This window comes from Peromyscus eremicus, chromosome 13 (genome assembly GCF_949786415.1).
Source record: "Peromyscus eremicus chromosome 13, PerEre_H2_v1, whole genome shotgun sequence".
NCBI lineage: Eukaryota > Metazoa > Chordata > Mammalia > Rodentia > Cricetidae > Peromyscus > Peromyscus eremicus.
The window spans coordinates 16,371,735-16,385,797 of NC_081429.1; the positions used below are offsets into that span (position 1 = coordinate 16,371,735).

At 34.6% G+C, this 14,063-nt stretch overlaps 1 pseudogene; it reads right to left on the reverse strand.

Moving 5' to 3' along the window:
- Positions 1 to 1,454: 1,454 nt before the first annotated feature.
- On the reverse strand, positions 1,455 to 13,028 carry LOC131923628 (peptidyl-prolyl cis-trans isomerase D-like; annotated as a pseudogene).
- Between the last annotated feature and the right edge of the window lie 1,035 nt (positions 13,029 to 14,063).

Genomic DNA, 14,063 nt, shown 5'->3' on the forward strand with positions numbered 1-14,063 from the left:
ATACTGTTCATAAGGTGAAAATCTTAAAGCCAGGTTAGCACAGAAATTACTGTTTCTATTTCCTCATTCATCAAGATATGTACAAGAGGCTCATAACTCTTCTGTCACAGTGCAAATCACTTGCGGAAAATCCTTCACACTGTGATGAAGAAGTAAGTATCTCCTCAAACTGTAGGCCAACATATAACATCCACTCACTCACATATCTACAAATACAGGACTCACAGAAAATTTATTTATTCTGTAATCATATCAAAGTTTAAATATACTTTGCCTGATTAAAATTTTTATAGTATTTTTTTTTCTAATTTAGATGTTACATTTAGAATAACAGACTATACAAAAGTAATTGTGGTGGTTTGAATAAGAATGACCCTTGTAGGCTTATATATTTGATGCTTAGGGAGTGGTAGAAGAGGGTATGGCCTTTTTCAAGTAGGCTTAGTCTAATTGGGGTAGGTGTGGCCATGTTGGAGTAAGTGTGTCACTGGGGATGGGCTTTGAGGTTTCAGAAGCCCATGCCAGCCCCAGCCCCCTCTCTCTTCTTCTTTCTGCAGATCTGGATATAGAACTCTCAGCTACCATGTCTGTCTTCCTGGTGCCATGTTCCTGCCATGAGGCTATTAGATGAAAACTCGGAACTTTAACTAAGACCCATTTAAATGCTGTGTTTCTTTAGAGTTGCCATGGTCATGGTGTCTCTTACAGCAATAGAACAATTACTAAAACAGGGACATAGGTGATCATTTTCTCTAAATTTGATAATGTTATTATTATTTTAGTTCGAACATCTTGGATACATTGATGTGGGAATAATGAATAATACAATGCATAAAATAACATTTTTAAAATTCTTGTGCATCAGAATAGATAAAGCATTGGATAATGCATGTGTTTATGAAAGCAGGATGATATTCTCTGTCTCTATTGTGTATTTATTGAAAAAACAACATGGAACAAATGTCTACAGCCACAACCAACAACAAAGAAATGAAACTACTAAATTTTTTTTTTAGACATTTAAGTGTGTGTTGGGGGCTGCAGACCAGAAGTGGGTGTAAATTCCTCTAAAACTGGAATTACAGGCAATTGTGAGTATCCCAGCATTAGGTGCTTGGAATCAAACTAAGGTCCTCTAAAGTTTTACTGGAACATAGCCATGTCTAGTACTTATACATATAGTTGTGACAGGCTAGATGGTTAACAAATACTAAAATTTGGGAGACTTTAAAGTTTGGCTAGAGAACATTCTTGGTTAAAATGAGGACAGAATTTTTTAATGGGATTCATTTTATTCAACAACACTTTATTAAGAAGGAACATATGCTAGTACTTCTACATAAACAATGATGACAAAATTTCCAGAGAAACACATCAGACATCATATGTAGACAGGAACTTACATTATCCTTTATATAATCAATCTGTAATACTTAAGCAAGGTTTAATCTTCATTAAGCAATCATTTTTGCATACATTGCCTTTGTTTTTACCTTTCTATGCCTTTATTATTTATTTGACATCAAACAATTCTACCTGGAAAGCTTTATCTCCCAGGCTTATCTCCTGTGCCATCTTAAAATCTGCCAATGCTTGATCATATTCTTTTAAATCTTGCATTCCTTGCACTTTGCAGTGTAGTGCTTCGGTGTTTGAAGGGTCCATGTCAAGAGCCTCCAAAGAAATACCAATTGCTCCTTGCCAATTTGACATCTTCAATTTACAAGCAACAATACTCAGTAAACAGCTTAAGGATATGGGTTGCAGTCTGGATGTATCTGCTGTCTCAACAAAAGCTGTTGAACTATCTGCATACCTTAAAACCTTTGCATGTCTTTAGTAGCCATCTTCCAGTTCTGAGATTTAAAAAAAAAAATTTAAAATAATTTTTAATTCTTCAGTTTTGTTTTGTTTTGGTTTGGTTTTGGTTTTTGGTTTTTTGAGATAGGGTTTCTCTGTGTAGTTTTGGTGCCTGTCCTGGATCTCACTCTATAGGCCAAGCTGGCCTGGAACTCACAGAGATCTACCTTTCTCTGCCTCCTGATTGCTGGGATTAAAGGCGTGCATCACCACTACCCAGCAAGTCTTCAGTTTTTAATAAAATCTTGTCTACATCTTTTAAATCTGTATCTGCATCCTTGAGCTATCCCCAGAGCCATCTTTGGAGGAATATTCCCAGTTGTGGGATATGGGATGTCTTTCTGTGTGCTGTGAATATGTGTGGCTCCCATTGGATAATAAATAAAGCCGTTTTGACCTATGGCAAGAAAGCTTACAGCTAGGTGGGAAATCCAAACAGAGATACAGAAAGGAGAAGGGTGGAGTCGAGAGAGATGCCAGCTACCACCAAAGGAGCAAAAAGATGCCAGCACATTGCTAACTCCAGGGTCACGTGGCAACATATAGATTTGTAGGAATGGGATAATTTAAGATGAAAGCGCTAGCTAGCAAGAAGCTGAAGCCGTTGGTCATACAGTTCATAATTAATACAAGCCTCTGAGTGACTATTTTATAAGTGGCTGTGGGACCCCAGGTGGGAGAGATTTGTCTGGACTTCTGGGTAAGGCAGGACTGAAGAAAATTTCATCTATAATCCCCCAATCATTTCCATTATCAATTCTCCAAATATGGAAATAACAAATAAATAGGCAGGTTTTTCACCATTCACTTCTACATTGTCAAACATTCTTGCCACCCTTAGTCCTATAATGACTTGACCAAATACCACCTTCCCCACCCCAGTTAAGAGTTGGATCTGTTGTGCCGGGCATTGGTGGCGCACGCCTTTAATCCCAGCACTCGGGAGGCAGAGCCGGGCGGATCTCTGTGAGTTCGAGGCCAGCCTGGGCTACCAAGTGAGTTCCAGGAAAGGCGCAAAGCTACACAGAGAAACCCTGTCTCGAAAAACCAAAAAAAAAAAAAAAAAAAAAAAAAGAGTTGGATCTGTTGTGATACAGAACTAAGAACCACATGTATTAGGGCCTGTATTTGCCATGCTCAGCAAACTCTCTTGATTGTGCTTTTAGTGAAAGTTTTCATCTTCAAAATTTTCATGATAAATGCTTTCTCCTCCTGTCCCATTCTGATTTGAAAAGTCTCCACCATAAATCATATTTTTTAAAATATTTTGGTGGGAAGGGCATCCTATAAAATGGTTTCCCAGTTATGGACCCAGTGTCTTTCTCTCCTGTACACAATGCACACTTTTTTTTTCCAGGAATAATATTTGCAAACAATTCTAAAACAATTTGACCAATTCATTCCCCAGCGAGGTCCAGGTCAAAGAAGATCTGTAGGTTCTTGGGGTTGGAGGGCTTTGCTGGTGGGAAGAGAGTGAAGTCTCTACTGCAGATCCATTGCAAAGCAGGACCTGAGCACCTAGTGAGGAGGCAGGGCTCAAACTCTACTGTTTGTTTCAAAAGGAACACAATTACAACTAAGAGAGAAAGTGATTTTTAAAGATGCCTTAAAATAGTTTAAAGAAAAAATACAGAAAATCCTTTGAAAAGAATTCCTATAGTTCATAAACTACTTTTTAAATATTTTAAACTCAAAATTCATTGACCACATAAGAGTCGATATATGATGTAGGTTCGTCATCCTAGTTTATAAAAATCAATGTAACTGCTTTAAATAAAAAGGTAAATTGAGTTAAATTGAATCTGGTATGTTCATTGGAAGGAACAAATCTCACTGAGTTTGTTAAAAAGAGGAACCTATCCATTGTATCTCACACTGCTAGAGCGTAAGGGGAGTAAGTCCTCATCAAATGACATCAGATTGTCCCTCTCCAACCTCTTCTCTCTGCAAATACCCAGGCTTGTTTCATTTTTGTTTTCCTCTTTTGTCTTTCAACAGCAAAGAGAGTTGTTTCTACTTTACTCAAGAAGTGTGTCGGTTAATGTTCTGTTACTGTGATAAAACACTGTGACCAGAACAACTTATGGAAGAATGAGATTACTCTGGTCTGAAGTTTCAAAACTGTAGGTGTCCATCATGACAAGGAAGAGTGACTGCAATCAGCAGGCTTGGTGCAGGATCAGTAAACTGAGAGGTCACATATTCAATGGCAAGCATAAAGCAGACACCAAACTATATTAGGTAGAGTCTATATAATCTCAAAATATGTTCTCTGTGATATAATTCTTCCCACAAAGCTGCACACTTAAACCTCCCGAAACACTACCACTTACTGTGAACCAAGTCAAATTTCCAGGACTACAGTGTACAGTTCTCATTCAAAGCTGAATATTCCACTCCCTGAACCCGCAGGCTCATGGACATTTAAAAAAAAAAAAAGCATTTTCTTCATTTTTGAACACTCCCAAAGTCTTGGCATTAACACTTTAAAAGTTTGAAGTCCTAAAGTCTCTTCTGAGACTCAAGACAATCTTTTAAATGTAACACTGCAAAAATCAAAAAGCAAATTTCATACTTATAGCATCTAATGGCACAGAACATACATTACCATTTCAAAGGAATGAGAGTATAGTGAAGAAATACTGGACCAAAGCAATACTGAAAACCAGCAGATCAGACTCCAGTCCTGAAGGTCCATGTCGAGTATCTAGGGCTAATTTTTAAAGGACTTAGAAGGCTCGACCCTGAAGTTTTGCTGCCTGCAACAGAATATCTCTATTGAACTGATTCTACATCCTACATGTGGCTCTAGGTGAGTGAGTTCCTCAGGGCACTTTTCTTTTGGTCCCAGGGCAAAGGCAGTCTCTCCTTAGTGACTCAATTCTCTTCTCTTGAAACACATGCCATGGCTCTAACATAAAATTTCCTAGTGCTCCTTTTTTTTCTCCAAATGGACATTTTGTATGTCTTTCTGCCTGCTTTCTTTTTAACAATGTAGACATGAATATATATCATCCATAACAACTATGTGAGAAAATCAGCAGTATATTAGCTTCAGATTTCCTCCACCAAGAAACTAGCCCATTATATTTTAATTTATCCTCTGGGAAGTTCTTTGGACAAAGGCGGAAGACAACTATATTCTTTCCTAGACCATCACAAGAATGGCCTCTAGCCCTGCTACTGTTGAAGGTCTTACTTTCCTCTGAAACCTTTTGGGCCCGGCCTCTGCAGACTGTTTTGCTCTTGGTACTACTGTCTTAGGATGCTACTATGGTGGTCCTTTGAGTTCTGCATAGAGCCTTAAGCTTGTTTTCTAGTCCAAGGCTTCAAAGTCCTCTGTGTTCCTCCCCAAAACAGCATGGTCAGATTTTTCATAACAAGAGACTGCTCTCTGATATCAACATCTGTATCAGTGACATTTTTGTTGTTGTGATTCCTGAACAAGGAAGAGTTTATTTAGACTTAGAGTTCTATAGGGTTAAGAGCCTATCATGGAGGTGAGGCACAGCAGCATACAGCAGGCATTGTGGTAGGAGCAGGCAGGTGTCAGATCATACCTTCAAACACAAAAATGTAGCATAGGTAAATAACTCCAAATGTGTGACGGGGTATGAACTCTCCAAACCCGTTCCCCGTGATGTTTTCCCTATAACCTCCTCAAACAGTAATAATAACTGGGGACCAAGTGTTCATACTTGAGCATATGGGAGTCTTTTTTTCAATCAAACTTTCACAGGGAGACATTTTTGATTTCATCTTCTAAGCTGGCATGGCCTCACTCATTTTTATTTTTCTGATTCCCAGTGATCTGAATGATATTCCTGTTCTGTACCAACTAGTCTTTTTCTATTAAAAGCAGAATCCTATTTAGTTTAGTTGAGTTTTCCTATGTTCAATATTTTCTGGAAGACCCCAAAGAATGTTGTGGTACTGTGGGATGGTACAGGATTTCAAAGAGTCCCTGACTACCCAATTAAGCAAGCACAGTAGAAATAGCCAAAGTATGGAATAGTTTTGTGATAGCCAAGTATATATCTACAGCGAGCCAGTCAAGGCAAGAATGATTTGGGACATTCAAACAAAAAAGAGTAAAATGTAAAAATGAAAAATAAAAAGAAAAGGGAAACGAAAGTTAACATGTAGCCTCTAGTATGCATATATCAATGGGAGATATTTCACCATAGCAAATGGCACCAGTGTTATCACAACACACACAGTAACACTGACCAAAAACCTGATATTCTCATTCAAAAACAAAGTCAATTGATCATCACACATTTTCATTGTCCCATAGAGAATTTATATTGTATTCTGGCAAAAAAAAAAAGTAAAAGGAAAATTGGTTTTTCTCATATTACCTTTCAAATGATAAGTGAAAGACCCTAAATAAAAACAGGCAACATGAAATATATGATTTAGATGCAGATCTCAAAACAGTGGCATAGCATCCTCTGCATAATATTAGCATAACTTCCATTCCCCTGTGAGCTTAGAGCTGCAAGTAGACCCTGGTGTCCTTGTCTTTATTTCCAGTAGAGGAAAAGGCTGGCTAATCTTTCTGAACAATTAGGTGTATAGAAAAGTATCAGATTCTTCCTGCCAGGAAATTTATCTTTTCAGGTTATCTAGTTAATTTAAAGCCTATCATGAACTATAAGAATTAGAGAACTCTCTGGGTTGTCTTTGAGGATACGTAAATGTAATGGTCCGACAATTGGATAAGCTGTGAAATAAACCACATTGGCCTTATAACAATTAGCCCAGGCAAAGAAAAGCGGGGTGTAATCTGTGAAGCCTGGCTAAGTAGCATCAGACTCATTTTCCCACTTAAGATCTGCCAGCCTTAATGTGGGAAATATCCTAAAGTATTAGTCCAATTATTCTACAGCACCATTCCTCAGTCCAATTATCCCAGAGACCTGGATCCCAAAAAACTGAATGCATCCCAAGTATCTTGAGGGCTTACAAAACAGCTTACCGAGAGCCACCCTGGATATTCAGATTCTAACAAGCTCCCAAGCGATGCAATACTGCTGACTTGGCTCTATATTTGGAAAAAGTATGAAGCAAAGATGTGATTGGGTTCAAATCTTAAAATATTTGATTCTCAAGATTTAAATTCTATGTTATACTTTTGTGTATGCAAAGAACCATATAGGAACTATTAAAATGACCAAAATAACAAACAATGGAATGGGGATATTCTGTCAGAGTAGAAATTAAGTGTAAAGTACATTGTATTAATGTGGAGAATTCTAATTCACTATTATTTTAGTAAGTAGAGTTGACATATAGAAATACATATTCATACAAAGTGTTATTCTTTATAGATTATATTGCAAATCACATTAGAAAACATCAGCTTCTTGACACCACCCTCACATGTTAAATATGCAGATCACCTCTGGGCTGCAGAATTTCTTTGATTTACAATCAAGTGACTCTTGTGTAGAAAGTTATCTGAATGTACTGTGGTGCATATTGTCCTCAAACAGCACAGTGTATAAGAAAGAGACAGATTAAGTGTTAGTTTTACTGGAAAGAAATACAGACAATAAATACCTTGTCTAACATTTTAATTAATTTTATTTAATTTTACAATAGAAACTGCACTCTTTGGACTTTGATGTCTCATCACAGTACCTTAAAATACTAAGAAAGGGCTGGAGACATGGCTCAGTGGTGAAGAATTCTTGCTGCTCTCGCAGAGAACCAGAATTTAGTTTACGGCATTTGAGATAGCTCATAGGCTGTTGTAACTCTAGTTCCAAGAGATCCAAGAGAGCTGACATCCTCTTCTAATCTCCTCAGTCACCGGCGATCATATTCTCTCTCTCTCATGCTCTTTCTCTCTTCTCTCTCTCTCTCTCTCTCTCTCTCTCTCTCTCTCTCTCTCTCTCTCCTTTTTCTCATACACATACACACATTTTAAAAATATTAGATATAAAAATGAAAACAACACTCATCATATTCAAGGGTATAAATAAGAGCAATCAAAGGTGTACTGTTCTTTAGTTATTGGTACTTTTATCAGTATAAATATTTTGCCAGTGTGTATGGGAATTTAAGATAGAAAACATCTCTCCCAAAACTGATAATCAGCAAAGGTGATTTTTTTTAAAATTATATAGAATCTATATATTTCTTAATATGTACTGAAATACATACTTTCCAAATATGGGAAGACATGAATAAACAAAATGCATATACATGTGTGTATAACATATATATGTACCAAACAGAGCAGAGCAGCTTCAAATAGGAACTTTTAAAAATATCCTCTTAAAGAATTTTATTTTCATTTTAAGCTATAAAATAAATGTGACACAATACCAGAAGGAATTACTTAAATTATTTAAATCCATATCACTCACATTACATTGTGATTTTCAAAAGCCTGTGAAACATTCAGCTTTCAACAGTTCTGTATTCATAATTTAAATATAGGTCATCATATAAAATATGTGGAAAATATAAACTATTTATTTTACCAGGGCACACTATATTTCACATAGAATTAATAACACTTCTTGACCACTTGATCTCTCAACTGTTAGGAAACATGTTGATCCATATCTCAGTCAGAAATAAATGGTCTATTTCTTTTTTGGCGTCTTAGATTTCAGTTTCACACATTTTCTTCAATATTTTGGGATCTTTGTGAATCTTTACACATGATCACAATGAACAGTCAGAGCCCTTCCCAAGGATGAATGGATTCCGAAGCACTGCTGAACAGTGATTAAATTCTTACATCCCTGTGAGTTCCCTCTAATTGACTAATTGGGAAAATCTGGTAAAATAACAAAAAAATCCTTTTTCTCTGTTGTCAAGCCAGCATTTTATATTGTAAACATCGTTACAATTGGATTTATTAAAAGTTCCATTAAAAAGAGGTCATTGAGATTATTCTCATTGTTTTATATACTAGTAAGTTACAAAGGAAAAGTTTCTGTCTGCCTTGTACAGTGAGCTACCTTTTCTTAAATGGACATTTGCTGTATGAATTACCCTTGTAAATTATCATAGGTAAGAAACAAAGGAAACATATTTACCACATACAAAAAATTATGTTTGTTTCACCTTCAATCAATATACATGACTTACATATAATGGTAGGTAGGATTCAGCGCTTCACAACCCTAAGTAGACAAATGATATGCTTTAATCAGTTTTGTTTTCATAGGCCTTAAATCCCCCTTTAACTTAGCATAATGAGCAAATAATTTCTTATCTTTCTTGTCTCTTGGAAGATTTCATTAGACTGATTGCATTTATCCTGCTGAAAACGAACTTTCCTTCCATCCTAACTCTGATTTAATGTCATAAAGTTTAGCGCTTAGAGCAGAAAAAGTTAAACGTGCCTACATTTGGAGTTTTCAATCTAAATCCTTTTGTAAGATTTAAGAAGTTTCCTTTCTAAGCAATGTAGTGAGTTTCTTTAAAACCTCTGTGGAATAAAACGCTAGTTAATAAGTCCTTTGGACTTCTGGTTTATGTGAATCCTCTAGTTGTTCTGTTCTGTACAAGTGTAACTTTGTTACTTCCTAACCTTGACTGGATGGAATAAATTAACAAACACTTTGCCTAGAATAAAGACACAGTTTGTTAGTCCTGAGGGAGGACTAAGGTTGAACCTGTCCAATCTATATCAATGCTACTTCAAATGGTTCTACTTTTGACCTCAATGTTGAGTATCTATGAATCCTAATAAAGTTCCATGTGAATTAAATATAATAAATAAGTGTGTATGATATCCAAGAATGTCATAATGATATTTATACTTTGGTAATGATACTATTTATCAGTAATTTTGTTTATCTAACCACATAAAATCATTCATAGTAACTTTTACTTTAATGTTAATAAGTTAAAATTGTTTCTTTACTAATTCAGGCAATTTGGCCGAATTCAATTTCTTATATTGTTGTAATGTAGATGGACATTATACAAAGTGAGACTGTAATCATGACAATTTATTTTTCTTGACTTATTAGGTTAAAATATTAGTGACCAGCCTAAAGGCCTATAGCAAAACTTACAGTGACAATGCATCAATGTAAACAATATTTATTCTACTCTAAAACTAAATTCATATAAAATATTTTCCAAAATGTGACAGAATGTCTATTTATCCTTGAAGTTGACACTTAAATATTAAGTTGTTGATACTTATCTATATGAAGTTGTTGTGATTATCAAATCCCACTCTAATGTTAGACAATGTGGTTTAAAATAAATTTTGCACATTCTCATAGTTTTTTATTACAACACAAATGATAGTTTATATCTTAGTTAAATAATAATTTTCTTAGGGATTGAAGATAGAATAGTCTCTATGACCATAAAACTTCAGCTTACACACTCAGTTCAGCTTAATTACATTTATTTTTAAATCATTATATTTAGTAATTTGGGGAAATCTCTAGACAGAAAACCATAATCTCTAACTTCAAGGAGCTTATAATCGTGGGAATCACTAGAAATGCTTCACTCTAGTGATAATGAACAAGTGTTAGAGACTGCAAGCTTAAGAAGCTTCACAGTTATCTGAGACATAAACATCTTTGTTGTGGTTCAGAGTCAGAAAATTGTGAAAAGAGTCTTCCTTCTGAACACAATAGGCTTTCAGATGTTGTTTCCTGTTTGATCAAAAAGACATGAAATGTGCTCTCCAACTTGGAGGCTGTGTCCCTGTAGCTTGTTATACATTTTTTTCAAGCATCTCCTTGCAACAGATATTTGCCATACTGGAAATTTTGTAGAAACAGCACACTGAATGTGCCAGTTTTGAAAGCTGGCTTGTTTTGCTTTCTTTCTGACTTTACAGTCCAATCACATGTTTTGAAAATTCTGTGTGAAAAATAAAATGTATAGGACCCACATACATATATTTCAATGCAAACTGTGTTTTGGTTGGTATAGCTAAGAAATCTTGGGATTGATTTACAAACTTCGCTGTCCATTTTCTCCCAGGATGGCAACTCTATTTGGACAGATGCCACGTGTGGTAATTAGTACTTCAAAGGAAGGTCATTTAAAGGAAGTTTCATGATAAAAATTTTGCAAAGATATCAGTGTCATTCTAATGTGGGTGAGAGGTCTAATGTAGCAACCAATGTCATGACTTGTTCCCAGTGAAATAATCTTAGCTAGCAAACTATTGCAACTTTAGAAGACTTTATCTATCATTGATTTCTAATAAAATACATCAAAATTCAGATAAATTGTATAACAGAATGCTATAATGTTATTTAGAGGACAAATGTGTAATTTCAGGTAAAATATTAAAATTAATTTAAAGATAGGCCAACCAATTTTAATATAATAAGATGTGAAAAATCAATTAATAGATTTTTATATTTCTTATTATATTTAGCCTATGATATCCTATTACATATATTATTTTGTCCTAATAACTGAATGAATTTTAAGATACTTTGAGAGTATCATTTTTTTTCTAATTTTAAATTTCTGTGTGTCCAGGATTCTATCATAAGAAAACTAAAAATATATCTTAAAGAATCAATTCTAGAATTATGTGGAAGGATCCGGGAGTCCTTTTTTAATACATGTAAAAGATTGTAAAGTATATACTACTTTTCTTATCAAATTAATATTGAAAAGTATTCTTTCTTTTATAAAACATACAACAGTTATGGAAACATGTTTAGTGTAATTATATTTCTAGTAATGAATCAAAATATTTTCATATTTATTATTTGTAATTCTCAATTAAAGATGTTATTCAGCTGTAGCAGTCTAAAAAATAAATTTTATAGTAGAAGAGTTGGAATTGTGGAAAAAACACATAATATGTATACAGAAAAATTGTTATTGTAGGATTTACAAAGAGTGATAGGTCATGTTAAATTTTTATCAGAAAAAATGTCTAATAATATTGAGAAATTTCAATAATGTGACTCTCCTGGTCACTTTGTATAGTGATGGGGAGAAGAGAGATGCAGAAAGAAAAGGAGGAACTTCAAGAATGCAAGTGGAACATGATTAAAAAAAAATCTGGGCCAAGTGAACATCAGTAAGAAAGAAGTCTTTTATTCAAGGGGCATTATGAGATAGAGTCATCTGGACCAATAGACACCTAGATGTGAAGAACTGTTAATGAAGAGGAAGATTTAGAAAAAGATTAGTCAGCTTGTTAAGTGGATATAAGACAACATGTGCAATGCCAAACATGTTTAATACAAAGTCATGTCTTGGTGACTGAATGCAATGGCCTCAAAAATATAATAGAACATCCAGAAAACAAAATATAGAAAATAAGGATTACTTCTTGTATTCCAAGTAGAAATATATTTTGAAAGCAATCAGCTAAAATTCATTAGGAAAAGTATATATCACAACCATAAACATGACTATCAATATAGTTATTAATTTTGGAAATTAAGTAAAAATGCTACACATTACCACCATAAGCTCTCTAAAAAGAAAAACACAGTACTAACCCTCACTAAACCATACCAGGTATGATTTTTGAATGGTGCACAAGAATATACTCAAATGTTTTCTATACGAGATCTAATATTAGAAGTCAGCATGATTTTGTTCAAATTAACAACAACAATAAAAACAAAAGTTATTTTCTTAGATAGGGCAACAATATATTCATTCAATTTGATTTCTTTCTAATGTCAGCTTCTTTTTTTTTTTTCTTAACCAAGAGTCACACATACATGATTATACCCCAAGTTGATAGTAGCAGCTTTCTTCACAAGCCTTTAATAAATGTCCTCCAAGAATCACAAATCACTTAGTTCTAGCTCAAACCAAGTGAGTCTGTGACAGTTTGGCAAGTAGTATCTTGTTTAATTAAATTACAGAAACACTTACCAGAGAGTTTATTTGCATTTTTAGACTCTGACAAAATTGGTGCAGAATTTTTTTTAAATCTTTATGGTAGTGTCTATATACGAGTGTGGGCAGATGTGTACCATATAGTGTACATTGAGTGCCAAGGAAAACCTTAGGTGTTGTTGTTCCTCACCTTGAACCTTGTTTGAGAAGTGGAGTTGTTCGCTGCTTCTTATGGCAAGGCGACTGGCTTGGGATATTTCAGAGATTCCCTTGTCTGTTTCTCCCACCTCACACTGAATGCTGGGGTTACAGGTGTTTACTATATCATCTGACATGTTTTTGTTAGGCATTCCGGGCATCTGAACCTAGATCCTCACATTTATGCAGCATGTGCTTTATCCACCGAGCCTACTTCCCAGCCTCAAAATTCTAATCACTGATTTATATGTTCTTTTCTTACTCTGTCAGATTTCTAACATTGTGTCTGGTTACTGCTCTATTAACTTCCATTATAAGATATGATTCCAGCATCACATGCTTTCTTTATTCTTTTAAGATAGTTTCTCCAATAAAATGAAATTTATGATTATGTGTACACTAAGTTGGTTTATTATGAAATGCTCATAGTAACTATGCTGTCATGTAAAGGAGTATGGGTTGGGTAGAGAGAGAAACTAAAATGTACTAAATGGCAACAAACATTTCATTCCATCCCATGGCATAAAAACTATCTGAGAGAAACCTGTAAAATTATCCCAAAAATTGAAGCAAGCAAATTGTCTTTTGGATCCCACATTTTCTATCATTTCATTCATAGAACCCTCAGAAAAGGGTGCATCATTTTTGAGTAAGACAGGCATCCTTAGAAAAAGGTAGTTCATAGGGTGGGATTTAGCCCCAGATTACAATAATCTTTGGCAATAGTGGAAAATGTATATACTTTTCTTTCTCATGGAATGTTGAAGGAAAACTATTGAATCCTATTCAAATATTAATATCCAAGTGTACAGATTTATGAACTGTCAATCTACAAATATACACATTTCTGATAAATGCACTGCTGAAAAGTAATTTTCTAAAACTATAGTTAAAGTAAAAGGACACAACACATAAGTAGCAGACATACATTTTGTGGGAGGGTTAAATTTAAATGTCAAAGAAATCTGTAAAGAACAGGGAGTTTAGAAGACCAAGATGGTCACAAGATATGAACTGACTTATACTCATTATTTATTTTGTCTGAAAAGCAAAACATGTATATCTGTCCATAAAATTACTTCATGCTCCCATGAACTGAAGTAACTTCTGAACAAAAATGGAATCCATGCTAGTACATTGTCAATTTGATGCTAGTTAGAATTATTTGGGAAAAGTTACTCCCAATT